We start from the raw sequence: 9,507 nt of genomic DNA on the forward strand, positions 1-9,507 counted from the left end.
AGCCATGGGCTGGTTGTTTGGAAAGACCTGTGACAGTGACAAACCTTGGGCAGTCTGATTAAGACAATGGCACCAAACAGTACCATCAGGAATGAGAAACTATAGAAATAGCTTTGACGTGACAGGAGAACAGAGTAGATAACCTTGACCAGGACTAGGATGCATTTGGAAACACGCAGCATGGGTTTTGTTTCTTGTTTTGGGTTGCACTAATGGTTGTTGCCGTGGGGGTCAAGGAGGTCCTGAACCGTCTTTCACACAAGAGCCGTTTCCCACCTGAAGTGTTACTTACATCCCGGAGGACACACATTGATGCAGACTAAATGATCAATGTAGTAGGAAAATGTTTTCCCTGTATAGTAAAAGATACTATCTTCAGTATGGAAAAAACATCAAGAAACCAATGTTTACAAGTACTAAACCGTAAAAGAAAGGGAAAAGCAAAAACCTAGCCAACAAACACAGAAAAAATATATTCAACTTACTCATATGGGGAGAGAAATACTTATGTAAAGCACAAAAACAGTCTAGGAGATTACATACCAAATTTTACTAACAACAAGGAATGAAAGTTGCGAGGCAGGTGAGAAATGGAAATTTTCACCACTTCTTGGCTTATATGTTCCTATAATAATGTTTTAGTTTTACAAAAGAGAATGTATTCTACTCAAACAGATGTTTAAAATTTTAAAGAAATTATTAAAATGTTCAAAATGACTTCAGTTCAAGGACATGCATTAAAGCATGAATGGAAAGAACCTCCCCATGACTTTAATAAGAGTCTCCTATAACTTTTCTAATAGTTTACAATGTTGATTTTATTTTACATTTAGATTTTGACTTGGGATTTACGTTTGTGTGAGGGATGCATTAAAAGCTAACTTCCCCCATGCAGGTGGAAAACCAACCATCCAGGCACCGACCACTGAGCAGTTCCGGCTTTCCCAGCTGCCGAACTGGCTCCTTTCCCACCGGCTGAAAACCTACAGCCACAGATACCTCTCGAGCACCCTGGAGCGAGCAGAGTAAGCTTTCCAACCTGGGCTCCCTGTCCACAAGGGACAGCTACTGGCAGAGCCTTCTCCTGATGTGGCAGGGGGCATGCTGCACACACAAGTGCTCAGGGGCCATCCGCTGTGGAGCAGGACACCCCTCGCCCCAGGATGATGAGCAGGCAGTGGGGGAGCCTGAGGGCCTAGTACTGACCTCAGCTGGGGGACAGCAGCCTGCTCAAGAAGGGGAAGCCCACTCTCCTCAGCTTGTCCAGCTTCTGCAGCATGTGCACTTGGCTGTCAGGGCACCGCCCCTCTGCCACATGGTAGAACAGCTCGCCGTTCTTCTTCTCCACCTGCTCCCGCAGGCAGCACCCCTGCTCTTGTTCTGCCAGGAGAAGCAGCAGGTCGAGGAGACCTCAGGCCCCCGACGCTGACAGGATGACCCCGTTGAGGGACATGGGGCTGGTGTCACTGTGCTCACTCTGCACAGCTTCCACAGCTGGCTTTGGGGTGACAACTGTTGGAGGGGCAGAGGAGCTCTGGGAGGGCTTCTGAGGCATTGCTGTGAATGAGAACTTGGGGGCTCTGGGCCAAGCCTTTGTCAGGCCCCAGACGGGTGGGCTCCATGTCTCTCTACAGCCTCCTTCGCTCGACAAGCGCTGGGGGGACAGATGGCCTCTCTCGAGTGTGCTTGGAGAAGAACCTGTAAGAAAGAAGCGAGCCGATAAATCTGCACGCCCCAATCCTGGGGGCCAAAGTCCCCCACAGAAATGCCACTCTTACCTAGCAAGCCCCCGGTGGGGGAAGTGCAGTCTCACCACCAGCATCTACAGCAGACGTGTTTATTTCTGCCTGGCTACCTGACATTGTGGCGGCCACACTGTCTCCTAGAGTTCCTTCCAGAGATTGCTGCACCCACTCCTGACCGGCGGCTTCCTGGGAGGCCCTGGGTGCAGTCTCACCCTGCAGAGCGGCTTGGCCCTCAGGTTTTCACTCAAGGACGGCAATGAACTGGCAGCGACTTTCCCATCTGCTTCACTCCCATGTTCTCTCAGGGCCCCCGTGGGGAAATGTTCACTACAGAGGAAAGAATACTTAGTGGGGGTCCAGTTATCCCTGTGAACAGCTTTTAACCACCGGATCAGGTGTTTTCAGTCCTTTACGGGGAGCCTGCAGGATAAATGACAAAGTAGTTAGAACGAAAGAATTAAAGGATCAACTATAAAAGCAAAACAAGTGTTTTTGCGAACACCTACACCTGTAGCAACTTTCTCCATTTAAATATTTAGTACAGATTTAAGGAACACCTTAACTTGCAAGTTATTACTGGAACAGAAAGATGAAAGACCCCCTGTCTACCTCAAGGAGCTTACAGTCTGTAGCGCAGAGGAAGGAAGGAAGGTGGGGAACTCCTCCCAGGCTGTGGTAAACGCCCTGAGGGGTACAGATGCTCAGGCACATAGCACAGGATGGCATCAAGACAACAGGAAAGGTTCCAGGAAGCCGCAGGAATAGTTCCTAGAAGCTCACGGCTGACCAATCCTCCTGCTGTGCCTGGGATGCAGGGCAGGACTTTGGGTGCTAAAATGGGGAGGGTTGGGCCCCTACTGCGAAGCCAGGCCAGATGTCAGCCAGCAGAGCATCCCAGACAGTCAGCAGGGTGCTGGCCCCAGCTGTGGCTCACACAGCTGAGGATGCAAGACCACCTCCAAGACGAAGTGAGACTCAGAAGCTGTTCTGTGTTTCTGCACTACCAGGAGGAAAGCTGCTCGCTTTAAAAAAGCAACTGGCCCGGAGAAAATACTGACCAAGATACTTAATGATCCCTTCTTCTCATTAAGGTAAAATCTCTACATACACCCAACTGTGCTCGCGGGGAGGGTGCGGCGGACTCCCCGAGGGCTTTCTGCTCCACCGGAGGGCACCTAGCACCTTGAGGCTGCTGTGGACCAGGCCCAGGGTGGATCCTACCTCTTCAGGAAGTTCTAAGCAACGTGATTTCCAAACTCAAAATGCTGTGAACACGTTACCCAAAGAGCCAACCTCCCTAACACACACAGCGCGTTGGCCATGACGCATACCAAGAGCAGCTTTCTTGGCAGCGCTGTGCCTCATTCTCAAAAGCAGTAACAAAACTTTGGGGACGCAGGCTCTGAAGGGAACTGTCAAGAAAGCTCGGTGGCTGACGCCTGGAATAAGCTCATATTACTAGCTCCTCGAGAGCTTAAGCAACTTAAGACTTAGAACAAATCCCTGTAAACTTCCCATAAGAGTACGGGTAACAAGCGCCATTCAGGACTTTCACTGCGATCACAGCCTGCAGCACGAAGGAGAAGGACCTGCCAGCAGTCTCTTCCGTTCACCGTTCTGGGGCGTCCAGGAGGCGGGCAAGGCCGCCGAGAAGGACTCGCTCAAACAGCTCAATTCCAGGAGCCCTCACGAAGGGAGCCAGGCCGCGGGGAAGACACAGCCCTCATGCGGGGCGGGAGCCCCGCGAAGAAGCGGCCAGGGAGCCCCGTCCCGCAGCCCGCGGGGGCGGCCCCGGGAGGAGGGCGCCCGCTCCCCCCGGGACCTCTCACACGCGGCACCGGGACTCACCTGCGGGCGCAGAGCCGCCTTTTCCCGGACTGCCGGGACCCCTCTACAAAGAGCGCCTGTGGGGCGAGGCCATCCAGGAGGAAGAAGCTGCATTCGCTCAGCCTCACCGCTGATGCCAGAGCTCGAGGCAGGCTCCCCGCCATCAAAAGAACCAAAACGTCACAGCAAGTGAAACGCAAGAGGCCAACTGAGGCAGGGAAGAGCGTCCCCAGAATGACCTGTTCCTGGACGTCGTCGGCCCCAACCCGACCCAACGCAGAGCTGGGGCCGCGGGTCGGGAGTGAGAAGGCGGGGCGGGTCGTAAGCCGGGGCCGGCGGCCCGGCGTTGCCGCGGTGGCCCGAGGCGCCCGCCCCAGAGCCGGCGGCGCGGACCCTGCCCCTCCCGCCGGGCGCCGGCTGTGCCGCTGGAGCGGCCGCGAGGCCCCACGCGGGGGCTGACCGGGCGGCGGTTACCCGTGGCAGAACACGGCGGCTCCTCCGCGCGGCCCGGCCGTTGGGAGCGGTTCGCGGCCGCCCTAGAGTAGGGCTCACGGCGACACGCCTACAGGACGCGGGAGCCGATCCCTCTGTCCTCAGCGCGCCCGGCGTCGCGCAGCAAGGAGCGCCGAGCCCGGCCGCACGGCAAGATGGCCGCGCCCGCGGGCCGGGCACAAGGCGGGCTGACGCGCCCTGTCCCGAGTCCGGGCGCCCAACCGCGTCTGCTTCCGCTGCCCAGACAGGTCGCTGCCGCCGTCCTCGGAGGGAACGACGCAGGACGGGTAGCCGACACCAGTCCCGGCCCTCCGCGCTGGGCCCCACCGTGCGCCAAGAGGGCGGCCGACGCACTTCTGCTCGCACTTCCGGCCCCGCCCGCGTTTGCTCGGTAGGATGAACCTTCCGCGCGACGCTGCGCTCAGTCGCGGGCGGAGCGGGAACGTGGACGCGGGTGACGGCTGGCAGGGGCTTGGGGTCGTCCCGGAGCGTGCGCTCGCCTGGGCCCTGGGTCCCCGCGCGTCGCCTGCCGTGGCGTGGGCGCGGGGCGGAGCGGAGTCTCCAGCAGGGCAGCGGGCGGCGTCCGTGGGGAGGCCAGCGCGCTTGTGTCGGTCCCGCGTCTGCGCGCCTGGCGCTCTTCCAGTCCGCGCGCGGCGCTCGGCGGCCGGCCCGACACGCCCGAGGCCGCTGCGACGGGCGAGGGGCGCCGGGGGCGGCGGGCCCGGAAACCGCTGTTTCCTGCCCCGCTGGGTGGAAGCGCTCCCTCTCTTAGGAAGTTACATTCTGGGTGGAGAGGAGAAGCGTACTCCAACACTCACAGTGCACGCGTGTTTTTATTGTTATTATTTCAGGGACCAGTAGATCGTTCCAGCTCCTTTTTCTGTGACTGAAAATGGAAACTGAATCCATCTCGTCGTGTCTTAATTTCTTGGGGTCCTAATACAAAGTGTGTGGGGGGGAGGGGGGCAGGTGTTGGTGCCTTGGCCAGTCCTGTCTTGCTTCTGCTCCAAAGGGGACAGTTCCTTGATATTTTTCTGGCAAGATGTTTTGGATCTGTGCAAGTAGCCCTGAAAGCCTTTGTACCCGGGCTCTTTCTTCCAGAGCAATTTTAGTTCTTTCATTCTGGTAAGGAGTGACTTGCCCTCCACTATCCCCGCGTCTGTAACGCAAGGCTTTCATCTGCTTTAATTCCGCCTGTCATCCTGGATGACCTTGTTTTTGCTTCCTTTTTCTTTTCGGGGCAGCTGTAACATAAGTTCACTGGAGTCTCACTTTGGGAACTGTAAGGTAGACATGTATGGCCAATATTTCAATGATTTGTGGCGTCTCGTCACTTAAATGTGTTACATGGCTGGAGGAAACAGTAGCCCTGACTCCCATTTTAAGCAGATGTATTTTTTGCGAAGGAAAACAGGAAAAGAGTCAGTGTTGTACTGTTTGCTGGGTACACTGGGTGGGGGAAGGAATAAAATTATTATCCATTTCTTTTTAAGTTATTCCTGCTCTCATGCCTACGACTATTCATAGAAGAGACTTGATCAAGGTAGAAGACACGGTTTAATGTCGGTCGTATTACCTTAGATGTGAAAGTCATCATGTTAAAGTTAGATGTAGCCACGTGATGATCTGTAATGGGATGCTGAAGGCTGCTTTAAAGTAGAAAAAGTGTTTGTATTTGAAGGCCTCTGTCGATGCTGATGAAAATATCTATGGTATTTGCAGGACGTGGTGGGGAGTTTTCTTTCTGACGTGATGCTGTACGTCCTTTTAGGGATGACTAATGGACCAGCCTCCCCTGATCCCTGGAGTTCTTATAGATTTGACCTTCGTTGCCGGAGTGTTGGGCAGTTACTGGTTGTTTTTATAGTCATCCATTCATTAAAGTACATTTCTTATTGAGCGCAAGGTTTTGTCGGGCGTTGTTCTAGACGCTACGGCTAGAGAAGTGAACAAAACAGACAAAAAGGAGGAGATAAAGAGACGTTGTTCTAGACGCCAGGGCTAGAGAAGTGAACAAAACAGACAAAGAAGGTCTGCCCTGGCTGACCTTCTAGATGTGACACCAGTGGTGTGGCTCCTGTGGAGAGTGATGTGGGCCCAGCTGAGGGGGCTGGAATTGTGGCCAGGAAAAGCCTCACCGCAGAGGTAAGTTTTGAACAAGGCCCAAAAGCAGTGCAGGAGGAAGGCCAGCAGCCTGCTTTGGGAGCGGCAAGAAGTGCAATGTGGCCAGGGTACAGTGGGTTGGGGTGAGGGCAGCAGGAGCTGAAGGCAGAGTGGTGACTTAGGCCCAATCGTGGGGCCTTGTTGGTCATAGTGAGGACTTGGGCATTTATGTGTTCTGAATGAGACGGTGATCCTTTGGAAGGTTTTGAGAGGAGGAGTAACGTGACCAGACATATGTTTAGCAGACTCGCTCTGGCTGCTCTGTTGAGAATATACTGCAGAGGAGCCAGGGCAGAGGCCAGGAGCCCAGTTAGGAGGCTGCTGTAATACGCCGGGCCAGAGGCCTCGGAAGCTTAGGTCAGGGTGCGGAGAGGAGGTTGAATTCTGGGTGTGTTTGAAGGTCGAGACAGGAGGACTGGGTACGAATTGGAGGTGGTGAGGGGTGGGGTTGGGAGGGAGGGGTGGGAGACAGTGCTGAGGCTCTGGCCTGAGCTCAGAAACTCAGCTGGGGAAGACTTGCGGAGGTCCTGCTTGGTGGGGAGCTGTTGGGAGTTTGGTTTCTCTAAGTTGGCTGTGAGATTTACTTTTTGTCTAAGGAAAGCAGACAATGAGCACCTGCAATACGTTGTATGAAATCCCTGTGCCCCCCTACCGGGCTCTTCCTGGGCGCAGACATCCCACGGGAAGTCCTCTGGGTGGAGGTTCCTCTCTGCAAACCTTCTTGAATGTTCCACCCTGTTGGCACCGCCCCTCCCTGGCTTTGTCACCTTGAAAAGATTTACTCACTTAGTTGAACCTCAGCTTTTTAAAAAATAAAAATTTACGCAATCAATAGAGCTTGAAAGACAGTATAAAATATTTCCAAAGAGGTAGGAAATAGGTGAAAAAGAGAATATTCTAGTATTACATTGAATGTGTTAAAAATCCTTGTTTTCCTGCTCTCCCCCGCGCATGTGTAATGATATTCTGAGGTCTGTGCTTTTCTCTGGGATGGGTATTTGCAAATGGAATTCCAGGGCTTAGACTCTAACAGAAGTGTTAAGTACGATTAATTGTAAAACAATTTCTTGCCATGGAAATCATAATTAACTAATATCATTATATTCTGAAAGTAATAAATATATGTGAATTTTCTTATTGAACTGGAAAAATGCTTTACAATTTTCTTCCCTCCTTTCCACGTAAACCGTGGTTTGTGTGAATTTGCTGGATTGTTCAAACGCTGGGTTGTGTCACTTACAAGATCACTGTGGTCCAAAGCCGTGTGATTGGGAGCAGAGGCCTGGGGTCGGGGTCTCTAAGGTAATGCGCCCTGGAGCCTGCACAGGGAAGGGCTTCAAGGCCCACTCATGCTTCCTGGGGAGCCTCCGCCTGTCGGTGTCCTCCGTGCTCACACCAGCATAGAAGGAGCCTTTACACTGAGAGAAGCTGCAGAGCCCTGGGAAGCGGGGAGGCACAGGCACAGGGGCGGGCTGCTGCCCTCTCTGAGGTGGTCCCTGTGCTTCCCCTGGGCCTGTGTGTAGACATTGGTTGCGGTTTTGCATCTCAGTGTAGGTGCCCTCAGAGTGTAATTTGTGCACATTGAGAAAGTCGGCGAAGGCCAGTTCTGTGTCTGGGTTAGGGTTTATGCATTTGGGGTTCATTTGGGTTACAGCCTTCACCTGAATCCTGCTGAGAGCTTCCTCACTGGTGAGGGGGGAGCCCTTCTCTTACTCCTCTGGCAGAGGACCGCGTGTGAGCTCCCAGAGTTCTTTCCTGTGGCTGCTCAGCTGTCCCCCAGGCCTCCTGCACCAGGGACTGACTGACCCACTCCGGGTCTTCTTTCTGCACCGGGAGAGTCCAGGATGTGTCTGACTCTCTGAATGAGCTCTTCCTGCGGTCCTGTGGGAAGCAGGCTGCGTATCTGTGCTGACTCCAGTGTTTGTGTTTCTTTCCTTTGGATTCGTGTATCGACTGGACAGTGCAGCCCTGTGGCTCCAGTTTCCCTTAGCACTTTGTCATTTTATTCCCTGTGTGAGAAATAGCATTTTGAGTTTCTTGGGCTTAAAATTGTAAATTGATGGAGAGATATAATGTCAGTTAGGCAAGAAAACTGTGGAACTAAATAGAATTTTTGTTCCTTTGAGGCAACAGAATCTCAAGATGTGAGATGAATGTGTTTAAGTTTTCAGGTACATTTTTCATTTTTACGTCAGTGTTTGTGCATGTCCCTAGAGAAAATTAAAATTTAAAAGAACAATGGAATTTTTATTTTAATTGATGTGGAGAAAACTAATCCAAGTTTATCTAAGTCTTGAAAATCCTACTACATTTAAGAAGCTAACCCCAAACCCCTATTGGATTATAATATGTTACTCATTCCTGAAAATACCCGCTGTGTGAGATATAGTGGAAGGACAAACTAGGATGCAACTTGTCCTTTTAGTTAGCAAGAGATTTGAAATTTTCCTTTTGTATGATTTACTCTTTTGTAACTGTTAGTGTGGTAAAGGAATTACATGTTAGAATGGTTTCCTATGTACAAAAGTTAAAATTAAAGAAAAACTATTAAATAGTTTATATATACACATGATGTATATAAAATTTTCTGTTTATTTTAAATAAGTCTGTGAGATAGAAAAGCCTAACTTCAGAAGACTCACTGCCAACATTTCCGGGTCCCCTCCAGCACGGTTACTCTAGCCACCCTCAATACACAGTTTTGATCATTCTTGAGCTTCCTGTTGGTGTTTCTTTATATAAAGACATCCATTGCAAATGCATATTTTTCTTACCCACATTTGTCCTTGTAAGGAGCAGTCAGACCCCTTGCTTTTTGGTGTGTGTTGACAGCTTACGCCTCCCTCCCCCTTGTCCCTCGTGTCCATGCCCGGACCTGCTGAGGAGGAAGTCCGGAGGCTCCCTGCTCTGGCATTGGCTTCGCATCCAACCACACAAGCCCCTGTCTGTGTGCAGAACTCTTGCCCTGGCCCCACCCCTGGCAAAGATTTTTTGCTTTGACCAAACTTTAGTCAGGGTCCTGAACCCTCTGCTAGGCCTGTCTGTGTACTTCCTTGTAAACTCCGGTTTTAGCAAGAACCTTGCTAACTAGTTTATCCGGAACTTGCCATCCCCATTCTGATGCCCCTGGAGATCTGCTCGGGCTCCTCCTCCTCCACCATCCCTCAAGTGATGTCTGATCACTCAGATCTGTCTTTAGGAAGAATCCTGTTAGGTCAGATTAGCCAGAACCCCCCAAACACTTGATATTTCTCTTAGTAATTTTCCGTCCCCTGACCGC

The 9,507-nt window shown here is 52.1% G+C and overlaps 1 protein-coding gene across 25 annotated transcripts in view; it reads right to left on the reverse strand.

The window, feature by feature from the left end:
• LOC124231489 (ral guanine nucleotide dissociation stimulator-like 1) overlaps positions 1-3,731 on the reverse strand; it is a 29,643-nt gene extending 25,912 nt beyond the window's left edge. For 24 of the 25 annotated variants that reach the window (XR_006886564.1, XR_006886546.1, XR_006886556.1 and 21 more), the window contains exons 1-3: positions 3,594-3,731; positions 1,779-2,165; positions 1,207-1,698 (exon numbers count right to left, since the gene is read on the reverse strand). The gene's annotated coding sequence lies outside the window, so the exon portion shown is untranslated. The remainder of the gene's footprint in view (positions 1-1,206; positions 1,699-1,778; positions 2,166-3,593) is intronic. The other variant, XR_006886565.1, reaches the window with a different exon arrangement.
• Positions 3,732-9,507: the final 5,776 nt, after the last annotated feature.

This window comes from Equus quagga, chromosome 21 (genome assembly GCF_021613505.1).
Source record: "Equus quagga isolate Etosha38 chromosome 21, UCLA_HA_Equagga_1.0, whole genome shotgun sequence".
In the NCBI taxonomy this organism is placed as follows: Eukaryota; Metazoa; Chordata; class Mammalia; order Perissodactyla; family Equidae; genus Equus; species Equus quagga.